The sequence below is a fragment of the Aulonocara stuartgranti genome (assembly GCF_965226115.1).
Source record: "Aulonocara stuartgranti genome assembly, chromosome: 23".
Classification (NCBI taxonomy): domain Eukaryota; kingdom Metazoa; phylum Chordata; class Actinopteri; order Cichliformes; family Cichlidae; genus Aulonocara; species Aulonocara stuartgranti.
The window spans coordinates 39,386,849-39,399,951 of NC_138958.1; the positions used below are offsets into that span (position 1 = coordinate 39,386,849).

Here is a 13,103-nt window from a genome sequence, read left to right on the forward strand (position 1 = left end):
CTCAGGTTGAAGAGGTGCTCCATCACCCCACACAGTTGGTCCGCACAGGACCTGACGACCCTCGAGCTGATGCCATCTGGACCCGCTGCCTTCTTGCCATTAATCCTCCTCAGTTCCCTCCTAACCTGGGTGGTTGAGAGAGACAGGCTGGAGCCTTGTGTTGAGTGTGTATTGGATGCTGCAGTTGGGGGTGGGGGGGAGTGAGCAGGGTGAATAGAGGAGGTGTGAAGTGTCTGAGGCGGAACAGCAGCAGTGGGGGTGGGTGAGTCTGCAGCCGATGTTGCAGACTGCCTCATGGCTGAGTCAAATCTGTTGAAGAAATGATTCAGTTCATTTGCCCATCTCACATCCCTCCTAGGCAGAGAGTTCTGCTGTTTGTGGCCCGAGATGGTTCTGAGGCCTCTCCAGACTTCACCAACGTTGTTTTGTTGAAGCTGGTTCTCCATCTTCTGCCTGTAGCTCTCCTTCCCATTCCTTATCAGTCCCCTCAGCTCTCTCTGCACCCTTTTCAACTCCTCTTTGTCTCTGGATTTGAAGGCCCTCCTCTTCTGCTTGAGGACGGTTTTAATTTCTGGGGTAATCCAAGGTTTGTTGTTGGAGAAACACCATACAGTCCTGGTAGGTACGGTGTTATCCACACAGAAGTTTATATAGTCAGTAATGCATGTAGTAAGGCTGTCGATGTCCTCTCCGTGGTCATCACAAATCACCTCCCACACAGTCGACTCAAAACAATCCTTAAGAGCCTCCTCGCTCTCCTCTGACCATCTCTGTACTGTGCGGGTGGCTGGTGGCTCCCTGCGCACTAAGGGCTCATACACAGGGACAAGGTGCACCAGGTTGTGATCAGATCTGCCCAGGGGAGGGAGAGGTGATGAACTGTATGCCTCTTCTGCATTGGCATACAGTAAGTCCAGTGTTTTATTGACTCTGGTTGGGCAGGTCACATACTGGGTGAAGGTGGGCAGTGTGGAGTCCAGTGAGGCATGATTGAAGTCCCCTGATATTATGAGAAGGGCTCTCGGTGATTGTGTTTGCAGTCTGCTGACCACAGAGTGGAGAGAGTCACAGGCTGCATCCGCGTTGGCCGAGGGGGGGACATACGCTGTTATCGCGATAACATGCGAGAACTCCCGGGGCAGGTAGTACGGACGCATGCTAACGGCTAACAGCTCAATGTCTCTGCTGCAGAGTTGCTCTTTTACAGTGATGTGCCCAGGGTTACACCATCTGTCGTTCACAAAATACTCATTTGCCTAATAATTCTGCACTCCCTGTATAATACTTTATTTACCTTATATAGCAATAAGGAGGTCAAATACAGTGATAACGAGGTAAAATGAGGTCAGGTTATAAGGGTGCACAGTTCAGTTAAGTCCATAACATCACATGTTTTGCTATCTCATGTGTGTGTTATGGTTCCAATGTCCACTGGAAAAATTTCAGGCCATTTCCAAGCAGCCTGCCCTACATACATAATGTTGTTGATTGTTTTTCTGATTTTAGGGATTTTCATGCCATTTGGTCACTTTAGTGTCTGAAGTGGTTTGGTTTAAGGCCAAATAGCAGCCACGTAGTCTTCCTGTTTGTTGTATGTGCTAGTACATGTTCAGTTGATAACAGACTAAGTTAAGATGCTGACCTTTGCAAATGCTTCAAGTTTTTACTTATGTAAACATTTAGCTCGACACCCTAGCCGCTAGCAGAGCTGTACACTTTAACACCAATTCACAGGAACACCTTGACATCAATTAAACCCTCTTATTATGCAAGGGGGAAAGCGCAGTTTATTTATTTCTGATTTCAGACAAAGTTATTTATATTATATACATGGTATATAATATAAATAACAATGGCTACATTGTATATTGCAGACTTTCCCAAATTGTGGGGCCCAGGGCCATTGCAGGGGGGGCGTGGTTTGAAAAGGAAAAAACAAAACAAAAAAACAACGCTTGGACACTGCTAGCACAGGGCTCCCACACAAACGCAAAGCAGGAGATGAAGCATCGCTGAATATGTTTCCAAACCAACTTCATTCTAAGCCAAAGACTAGAAAATATGGTGAAGCGAACATTTTTCTTGTAAAACAAAGGGGGGCCTAGCAAAAAAAGTTTGGGAACTACTGGTATATTGTATATACCTTACCTTATTTAATCCTTTTTCACATTCTGAGTCGAAAATGTGGCTGGATATTGGCTGAAGAGATCAAAACTGGCTTTTCAAGCAGTTTTTTGTGTAAAACCAGTTATCTGGAAGAGTGGGTCCCATTAGCTTACTTAATAATCGTCACAAAGTGTGAATACCTCTATGAAAAACAGCTTTTTACACTTTATGCTCTACAGGCTTCAGTTAGCGTGTTAAATGTTAAAGTTCTTGAAAGCACTATTAGAAAAAGGCTGAACAACTATAGTTTGTGTAGAAGGTTTGACAGGAGAAAGCCTCTTCTCTTTAAAAAGAACATGGCTGCATGACTTGAGTTTACAAAGTTGCACCTGAACAAACCACAAGAATTCTTGAACAATGTCCTTTGGACAGACCAGAACAAAGTGGAGATGTTTTTTCATAATGCACAGCACCATTTTTAGCAAAAAACTAACAAATGCTATTGCCGCAAACAACACATTCCAGCTGCTACGCATGGTGGTGGAGGGGTGATGATTTGGGCTTGTTTTACAGCTGCAGGACCCTGAGCATCTTGCAGGCACTAAGTGGACCATGAACACCTTTCCTAAAGTGAAATGCAAGGCCATCTGTCTAACAGCTAAAGCTTGGACAAGCACAGCAACAGATCTACAACAGTATGACTGGAACAAAAGGGAACAAAATGTTGCAATGGTCCAGTCAAAGTCGAAGTTTCAATCTGGTTGAAATGTTGTGGTAGGACCTTAAAAGAGCTGCGCATATAAAAATGTCCACAACCCTCAATTAAATGATGCAATGTTGTAGAGAAGATTGGGCCAAAATTCCTCTGTAGTTATGTGAGAGACTGATAAAGTCATACAGGAAACAACTGCCTCATGTTTTTTGTTGTTATGTGGTTCTACAAGCTTTTGAATCATAGCATGATTTGAAGAAGCAATAGAATGGAATAGAAGCAATAGGCAGAAGCTGAGAAGGAAGGAGAGAGAAAGATCACAAAGGGGAGTTTTTATTAGACTCTGTTGGGCTTGTTTTGATGGGGCTAGTAAAAAGACAGACTGTCCATCAATCAGCATTTTTGTCCTTCTTGCTCTTCTAGAAAATCACAGAAGTGAAACAGAGGCCTTATCGTGGTTTTATAATCACATATGGCATGTGTGCACATGTGCATAACGTTTCCACATTCCAGAGAAAGGCTTGTCAGACAGGCGAGGCTTGATGACAGAGTGTTCTTCCAACAAAGCCACCAATTAAGAATCACAACTTTAACTGCTCAACACATAAAAATGGATATCAGTGGTGTTATACAACGACCGATCCATGATTGAGTTACACATGAAGCCGGAGACACACAGCTGTGTAACACATCTGTGTTTACAGAAGCACAGACAGCCTGTGAGCACTGAGATTAGCAGGCTGTAGGAGGGAGATGAACATGCCACAACAGTTTGGGATGACGTGCTAATAAGCGACAGGAGCAACCATCCAATCTAATGCGGAAGTCCTCACAGAGAGAGTTTGAATTGTTGTTTGTCGCCTCTGCCTGGCTTCCTTTGTGTATCATTTCTGTTTTCACTTTTAACATATTATTCGCTGCAGCAAGACTTCTGACCAAAACATCTAAGTATTCACATGTGACACCGTTGCTAATACAGCTGCACTGGCTCCCCATTGAATTCAGTCCTTTCAAGATTCTCGTACTGACTTCTAGAGCTCTTCATGGACAAGCACCTGCCTACATCATTGAACTTCTTGTCCCCAGCAGGCTCTTAGGTCATGTAATCAGGGTCTACTTGTCATTCATCATACAAGGCTGAGAACTAAGGGAGACAGAGCTTTTGCCACTGTGGCTCCCAGACTGTGGAACTCTCTCCCACTGAGCTTAAGATCTCTGGACTCAGTAGCTTCTTTTAAAACACATCTTTTTAGAATTATGTGATCTTTTATCTAGAAAGGTGTTATATAAATAAAGTTTTACTTATTTACTATTTCTTTCAGTTCTTTGGAACAGTATTTTGTCCTAGCTACTGTTGACGTACTATTTGAATTAGTCATGACATATTTGTTTTGAGGTCCCTAAAATGACAGGTTTCCTCTGTGCATGCCAGACAACAGCATATTAACATGATGTACAGGTTTGGAGACATGCCGGGCTTCACTTGGCCAACTGACCTAGAACAGAGGCTAAAGATATGATTTGAGTGGAATAAATATCTTTTTTTTTTTGTGGAATGAAGAATCTCTATATACTTAACTTTGACATTTGTTTTATTAAAATTGATTCGGGATACATTCAATGATTGTGCAGTTTTTTTTGCAGATTCGTGGGGTAAGATTTGAACCCAGGCCAGCCGCCCACTCATCCCAGTGAGCTAATCCGGTGCTACGCTTTTGCAGTTTTAATTAGAATGTGTGACATGCAACAAACCGTCGATCAGATGAATTGTGCTGTGAACTAACAGTACCTTCGGCTTTACCTTCTGGATCCGCATGTTTACACCAGGTGGCCTTCCTGACGTAAAGCTGCCATTCCTCAGGGCTTGGGCCTGGCACTAGCTCATGATCCCCGAGACCTCACAGTTTCAGACCGGGGGATCTGTCACGTGTAGGGTAAATGTGTTAACCACTATAAACTGTAGTGTGAAGGAGTTAGTGTTTATTTTATGAGGAGTGTGACAAGCCACGCGGACTGGTTCTACTTCTGCTTTTTCCCAATCTTTGTTTAATCAGCCACTTACTCACCTCAGTATATTTACTCTGTGTCGTTTCCCCCTGTAGTCCCCAGATTGTCTATTTATCACTGACTTGTTGAGTAGTCCAGTAATTCCATGTGGTCATTAGGATTCTTCACCTCTGACTATTTCCTGTTCATGACCTCTATGTTTGCCTGAGCATTCTGGTGTTTTTGAGGTTTTGTATGTTTTCTTGTATTTCTGACTCATCCCTGCCTGTTCTAGTTGCCTCACCTGGCATAAGAACATCTTTCATTCATCTCTAGTTGGCTTCTAAATCCAAAATACACAAAACTAAAAATGTTTTTTCTTTCACACTGTAGTCTGTTATTTGAGTCTTTGCTATGGGCCTGGTCATAACCAACATTTTACTCCTTTACATATCATGATCTGATCTCAACCAGTTTACACCACAAAACACACCACAACAACAGCAAGTGAGAGACACAAACATATACCATGCATCACCTCTTCCTCATAACAGCTCTTAGCTGTGGCTGCTGGCAGGACTGTTTTTATTGTCGGTGGGGAGGAAACAATGCAACGTTTTGACAGTAAGTTAATATTGTCTCAGAGATAGTGAGAGAAGAGCTGAAAAAAGTGACTAGTCACAGAGACAAGTCGTTTGACTGCAACATTAAACAAGAGCAGCCTTTGACTCCAGTTCTCTACCAAGGTTGAAACTTTTACAGAAATTTACTTATAAATATGAAAGTTAGAAATTATAAACTACATATTCAATTCAATTCAATTTTATTTATATAGCGCCAAATCACAACAAAGGTCGCCTCAAGGCGCTTCATAGATACAGAGAAAAACCCAACAATCATATGACCCCCTATGAGCAAGCACTTTGGCGACAGTGACATAAAAACAATACTTTGTAAAAACCTAGACTGGATACAGACAAGATATACTGTAGATATCTATTAGAGATCATATGGCGTCCAACTTTGCCTAGTGACAATTCACAGGGGCCCCTCTAATCAGCATTTGTCAGTAACAGGTTATATGCAACTGTTGCTACATAGTGTAGTGGTTAACACATTCAGTTGGCAAGTGAAAGGTCTTTAATGTAATTCCAGCTGGATACAAATCCCCTGTGGTTTTGCATCAGGAAGGACATCGAGGTAAAACTCTGCCAAATCAAACATGTTGACGTACAAGTTGTGGTGACTCCTTATGACAAGGAAGCAGTCACAATAATTTTTTTCTACCTTATATGTAATCTGAGAACAACAGTAGGTGAAACATTACCTTGTATATATCTGAAACCACCTTTATTTCAGGAACAATGCTCAACATCAAGACAGCCGTAGTCCCCAACTACTAACGAGGTGAGATTATCTGACTCCTGGCCACGTGCCCTCGACTTGGCCACATGTCAGCCAGCAGAGTGGGATATTAATTAAAGCTGAATTTCAAAGGAAAGGAAAGAAATAATATGATGCTCGTGGACATCACATGATTCAAGTGTTTCTCCTCCATTGTTAAGGCTTGACTAGTAGCTTTTAGCTATTTAGCGTTATATTTATTAGTATTTCCGCTCATCACTGTATTGCTTTTCGATATCCTCTTTCTCTTTTCAGTTTTCTTTTTGTCAGAAGTCTGAAGGAAAAAAATCATCTTACACAGAATCAGTGAGAGAGAATGGAGTTGAAGCTAGTTTCAGGGAGTTTTTTAAGTAACAGCAGTAAAGCTGCCTCCTTTAGTTAGTCCCTTGTCTCTCAGTCCGGCAGTTAGGTCCTATTTTGCATCCCACACAGCTGGCAGAGCAGGACATACCTGACAATTCATCACCTCTTCCTCATAACAATACAGTTTCATCAGTGATTTAATTTTGTCTCATAGCTAGTGAGTGACAAGCTGAAAAAGTGTCTAGTCATGGTGACAAGTCGTTTGAGAAAAGATGAAAAGCAATGGCATGCAAAATAAGAAAGAATACTCTGTAACATTAAACCAGAGCTGTTTGCGATTGCTTTCCTCTGCCAAGGCTGAAACTTCCCTCTAATATGCATTACTTGGACTTGTAGTTAGAACCTGGTCTAATGTCCATTTCTTGTGTTTCTTGGCCCAAACAAATACAAAAACAAAACAAACTCGTTGCTTTTCCTTAGTAGTTTTTTCTTAGCAGCTGTTTGACCATAGAGGCCTGATTCACACAGTGTCCTTTGAACAGTCGGTGTAGAGAAGCGTCTGGGCTCTGGGCTCTAATCTGAGGTGCTGCTAACTTGCGAGTTCTGAGGCTGCTGACTCAGATGAATTTATCCTCAGCAGCAGAGGTGACTCTTGGTCTTCCTTTCCTGAGAGTCCTCGTGTCATCCAGTTTCCACGTAGCAACTGCACTTGGGGACACATTCAGAGTTTCAGCTATTTTCTGAACTGACTGAGCTTCAGTTCTTAAAATATTGATGGTCTGTCGTTGCTCTTTACTTAGCTGATTGGTTCTTGCCATAATATGATTTCTAACAGCTGTCAAATAGAGCTGTCAGCTGTGTACCAACCTGACCAGTGTTGGGCAAGTAATCAGTTATAGTTATTTCTTCAAGTAACTGAGTTACAATATTATAAAAGTAACAATTACCATGAAAAGTAACTATTGTGTTACTTTAAAAATGTTTAAAGAACTTGAATCTCCTCTTAATGGAACTTGCTAAAATACTAAATTATAAATTACTAAACATACTTGAACATACTAAAATATATATTCAACTGTTTGTTATAAAACTGAATATATAGCTGAAGTAAATGGCCACAGAAGGAACTAACAGGAAACTATTAACTATTCAAATGTTGCTTTGTGATAATGTGAAATAAAACACCAATCAGATCAATTTTAATAATTGTAGATAGAATTAATTTTCTATTTGTAATAAATAATACAATAAAACATGTTGTTTTAGAACATTCGATATTATTGCACATCAACAGGATGCAACTGGCTATTAATGGTTGTTAAATTAAATTATGCTTTTAAGCAATGTAAACTGTCACAGCTTCAGACATCAGTGGCTGAACAAGGATTTTCTTCCACACAAAAGTAAAATAGCTGAAGTGATTTCAATGTAATACTGAGAAAGTACGTGCACTGTATAACATAACCAAGGTATAAAAATGTAAACAGGTAATACAAATGTAAACTCCATGGCTGTCGTTTGCCATTGGCAGTCCAACACAAGTCACACAAGTGTTGTTCTCACAGTAGATGTCTGTTAAAGTGACCTGTTTTAATGTCCTCTATTTTTTTTAATATAAAGAATTCTTATTTGTCACATCCCCAACCCTTTACAGCTATTCATTAAACCAGTGGTTATGTCTCAAAACAATGAGCTTCTCAAACTTCTCATCAGAGAGCCTGTTCCACTTTGGAGAGAAGACAAGCTTCCCAAGGCTAAACAGTCTCTCTGCCGAGGCACTGGAAAGCGTGGCTGCGCTGTATCTTAGTGAAATTTTCTTTATCAGTATCAAATAATATTATCTTTTACCAGTAGCAGAAGTGTCAGTCATCTCATCTTCAAAGGAAAAAAAGTCTCTGTGGCTGAGACTGTGCTAAGTTGGCGTGTTGAAACACCCTAAAGGTGGTTGAAAATGACCAAACTTCCAGATACAGATGGACAAACTGGTGATAGCTAGATATAGTGGTGGTGGACAAGAAGAGAAAGACGACCGTAATGATGAATGTAGCTACAGTATACCGAGTGACAGCAACATCTGGAAATGGTGACATGAGAAGAAATACCAAGGGATGAAGGACGAGCTAGAGAAGAGATGGGAAGATGTGGAAACTGAAAGCAACAGTGGTAACAGCTCTCAGGGCAGTAACGTCCAAACTGGGAGAGTGGCTCCAGCAGATTCCAGGATCTTTGTCCAGGAGACCGCAGTCCTAGGACCCTAACCCTATAGAGAAAAAGTTAAGCCACTTTACCTCAAGGTTTTAAAATACAGACCAATCTGAATTAAGCAAGTTTTGACCCTAGGTTTTTAATTTTGCTCGTTTGTGGTAGGAATAATGTTCTTTTCATTTAAAAAGTTCACTGCTGAGAAATAACACTGAACAGGAACACTTGCTCATCCTTAATTTGAAAAGTTAACTAAAAAAACCATAAAATCATCAAACAGAAAGCTAACTAACTCCTGGAGTCTCATTTTAATGTAAACCTGTCAAATTATCACCAAATATCTGATTCATCTCATATTAAGTAACTCTGATGATCCAAAAGCCTAAACATGGCATGAAGGATTTAAAGTAGGTTGAACATGACAAACAGGAGGAATTACGGCCAAAATGTCATCACGCAACCCTGTATTATAAAAATTAATGGCATTACTTAGCAATACAAAAGACCCTTCCACTGACTGAAGAATGAACACATGTAGTTTCAAAAGGAATTAATGGAAATAAATTTACTTGCTGACATATAGATATGCCTTCACACAGGAAAAGCTCATGAAAATCTCTAAAGGGCTTAGAAAGTAATGCCGCACCCAAATCCACTGCAGCAAGTTCACACAAGACACAGATGTATAGGTCACATATACAGATCAACTCAAAATCATAACTCACAAAGCATACTGCAGTCTCATTTATTAATATAAATCTATCAAATCACTCGTGATTTCAAGGAAGTTATAATGTGTCAAACAGAAGAACATTTTTAGCTACAAAATGCCACAGGAAAAATATCGTTAGAGAAACCCATTTTATAAAAAAAACATGCGTTACTTAGGAATACAAAAGCCTCTTCAATTGAAATTGCACAATGAACATCATTGTGCAATTTCAAAAGGCTTTAATGGTATTAACCCTCTCAAGGCAGGCTTGCAGATTTGCAACAAGTAAAAATTAACAACCTGATTACCCCACATACATATTTTATGAGTTTTTTTTACTCAGAAGTACCACTGCAGGTAGTCTTTTGTGCATTAGCAACAAAAATTTAATTTGAGCCTGAGAGGGTTAAACATGCTTTCTGATATATCGTCTCCCCTTTGCACATGAAAAACTCACGAAAATCTTAAAGCCTGAGAAAACAGTGTGCCACTGTTTTTCCAGAACATCGAATCCAACACATACAAGACGAAGATCTATACGTCACATATACGCACCAGCGAAAAATCTTAAGGTCACAAAAAATACAGCTAACTAGCCGGTGCAGTCTCATATTTTACTATAAATCTATCAAATCATAATCACATAGCTCAAATTAAGTAGCAATCTAAAGGTCCAAAAGCGTAAATTTGCATTTAAGATTTCAAGGACGTGAAAATACCGTGCAGTGAAAGTTAACTACAAAATGCTACAGGCAAAATGTCGTTACGCAACCCTGTTTGAAAATATAAATGATGTTCCTTAGCAATACAAAAGACCCTTCCACTGACTGAAGAATGAGTGTCAATGCCTAGTTTCAAAGGGATTCATTACATTTAATTGCTGACATATTGCCACACCTTGACACATAAGAAGCTGATGAAAACCTCTAAGTCTTAGAAAACAGTGGCACACCCTAAAACCACTACATCAATTCCCATACATACATGACGCAGACGCATATGCAGATTATTTGTTCCAAGCCTTCTTCCCCCACAGTGACTGCTTCTCATCTGCTGCTCCACCTCCTGCACCTACACCTGTGATGTCCTCAGTATCCTCAGTGTACCGGAGGACAGGATGAGAGTTTAACTGTGAACTGGGAGCCTGCAAAACTCATATGGTGTTTCTACGTTTTGTGGCTCTTTATTCAGATTAATTGCTCAGGACAACGACAAACAGCAGAGGTCTAGTGCACCTGAATGATAGAAGCTCCGCCCACTTGATCCCTGAGTATATTTTGTCGCTCTCAGGCTGCTTTTTACGGTTCAGCACCTGGCAAGACTACAGAGAGACGCGTGTCAAGTTACAACCGGTAGGTACAAGACATTTATTCTCCTGTGCAGGTGTATCTGTGTGTGTGTGACTACATAGTTTCACTTGGAATAAATGATACTCTGATTTTGAAGCATTTTAAATATTGTGTTAGTTTTAGTCATGTTTTAAGGCACATCTCTAAGTCTTTGCGTATATCATATTTAAAAAAATTAGATGCAGAATAATTTAAAATGATGTTTAACGTGTGTTGAAAATTTGTTTGATTTAATCTCAGGTGAAGCAAGGATATTAAACCCAATATTTCCATTTCCATTTCCTTGTGATATGTAAAAGAAACAGTGCAGCCTTATGAAAAGAAAAAAAGCTGAGTCATTCTCAGCACAAAGGCATGCTTTGCATACCCCGTCTCTGTCTTATAACTTTGGATCACATGTCCTGATGTGGCTTTATACTAAAAGTGTTCATGAAAAAGTCTTTCATGGAGTGGCCACATGTAAAGCAGGTTGGTTTACACACATGCTTCCAGCACTCGGATTTTTCATGCTTCTTTTGTTGACGGCTTCCGTCTGCTGCTCAACCACAATCCCCACGCCCACATGACACAGCAAAATATCCAATTATAAGGTGTCAGATTCCCAGCAACAGTAATGTGATGGAATTATACAAAATCAGCACCTGAAGTTTGACGCAGATACAAAGAAACATCTTTGAAAAGAGGTTTGAGGGATTTTGATGCTATGCTAGTTAGCATGTTGTTTTTAACTCTGTGCTTTAACAAAGTTAAGCAGCTTAGCCATGCAAAGGGGTTTTAACACCTATAACTGATCTGTCTAACATCCATGTCACTGAGGTCTCACACTTCAGCATGTTAATGTTAAAAATTAACCCTCACCACCAGCCTCCCTCCCATAAAAAAGAAAGAAACAGCTGTTTCCACAATATTCAGCTTATTTGTATCTATCTAGGAGTCGGTTAACAACAGCAACAACATGCTATTGTTTTTCTGTTCAAACACTGCCATAAATGGCATGGCCACCTGCGTGGTCTATACATCAGTCTATAGAAGCACATCTCTGTGTGCTTCTATAGACTGATGTCATTTGCGTTAAAGTGTGTATGTTATTTGCAGCCCCTATTTAGCTGGATGGATTTTATAAAGCCTGCCAAAGGTGACCACAAGCCTTTCTTGTGATCCTACCACAGTGCTGAGGCAGCTACTTGGATTTGGCACATGTGGTTTTCTGTCATCACCATTTGGAACTTTGGCTTGCATTAAGTCCTTTTGATGTGTTGTTGGCAAGAAAATTAAAAAGAATAACTGAAACCAGTAATGCGGGTTGAGTCCAACCCACCCACCCACCCTGAACTGTATCAAACAATGGCCAAGATCCCCGTGGTTCAACTGGATGTCAATGACAGGAGGACAACACTGATGCTGTTACGTGTTTACGAACCTTGGCTCTGTTAAGAGTGACTTCTGTAACTAAAGGGAGGCTGTTATGCGTTGTTCTTAATCATGTCCCATCACAGAAATGTGGAAAATTTCAAACACGTCTAATATTGTGTAATATAGGTAGCTTTTTATTAGCATGTTAGTTTTTCATTTTGTCAATCGCGCCAATGAAGTGTGCTTGCCCAGTTTTTGCAACCATATGCTTTATTACAAGTAGTTGTAACAACCAACTGGTCACAAAGAGGCTGGTCATGCAACACCCTCCCAACCTCTGTGCAAACACTTTCTATTGTACGGTCCACATAGGAGGCAATCTGTCACCAAACAAAGCAACTCGACCTGAAAGCACTCCCAGCCAGACATTGTCATATAATTGCCATCTTATTTATAAACCCAGACAGATTTCTAACACAGTGCAATTAGTCTGAGTCAGTCTGCACTGATAAGCACAACTCACGCGTCTTGGCTATAGGGCACTCAACTCAACTGCCTGCCAGCTGGTTGCATTCAGACTTTAATCTTATATAAAATAATATTTTACAGTTAAATTGTCCTGCATCAACTACATCACTATTTGTGGGGAAATTCTGGTTTCTGTTTCGACTTTAGATATAACTACGTTCATCCAGATTTCTGAAATCTGTAAGTAGTTAATGTGAATTACTGTTTATGCAGATGGTAGCAGAATTGCAATTTTTGCTGATTTATCACAGTTAATTGCAGTATTATCACAAACAGATTGCAACCATCAACTTGAACCCTTTCAATTTCACACCAGTAGCAGACTGGCTCTACCTTATTGCCATTTTCCTTGCCATCTTTGAAAGAACCACTTGAAAGACAACGAGAATACAAGTTCATTGCATTCAGTGTCAGTAATTTTGGTCGTGCTGTGACCTCCGACCACTGT

At 40.3% G+C, this 13,103-nt stretch overlaps 1 long non-coding RNA gene across 1 annotated transcript; it reads right to left on the reverse strand.

Moving 5' to 3' along the window:
• Positions 1-6,495: 6,495 nt before the first annotated feature.
• On the reverse strand, positions 6,496-10,772 carry LOC309700636. Its single transcript, XR_014274706.1, has 3 exons — positions 10,410-10,772; positions 8,614-8,771; positions 6,496-7,214 (listed from the first exon to the last, which is right to left on the reverse strand). It is a non-coding gene; the product is annotated as an uncharacterized lncRNA (long non-coding RNA).
• Between the last annotated feature and the right edge of the window lie 2,331 nt (positions 10,773-13,103).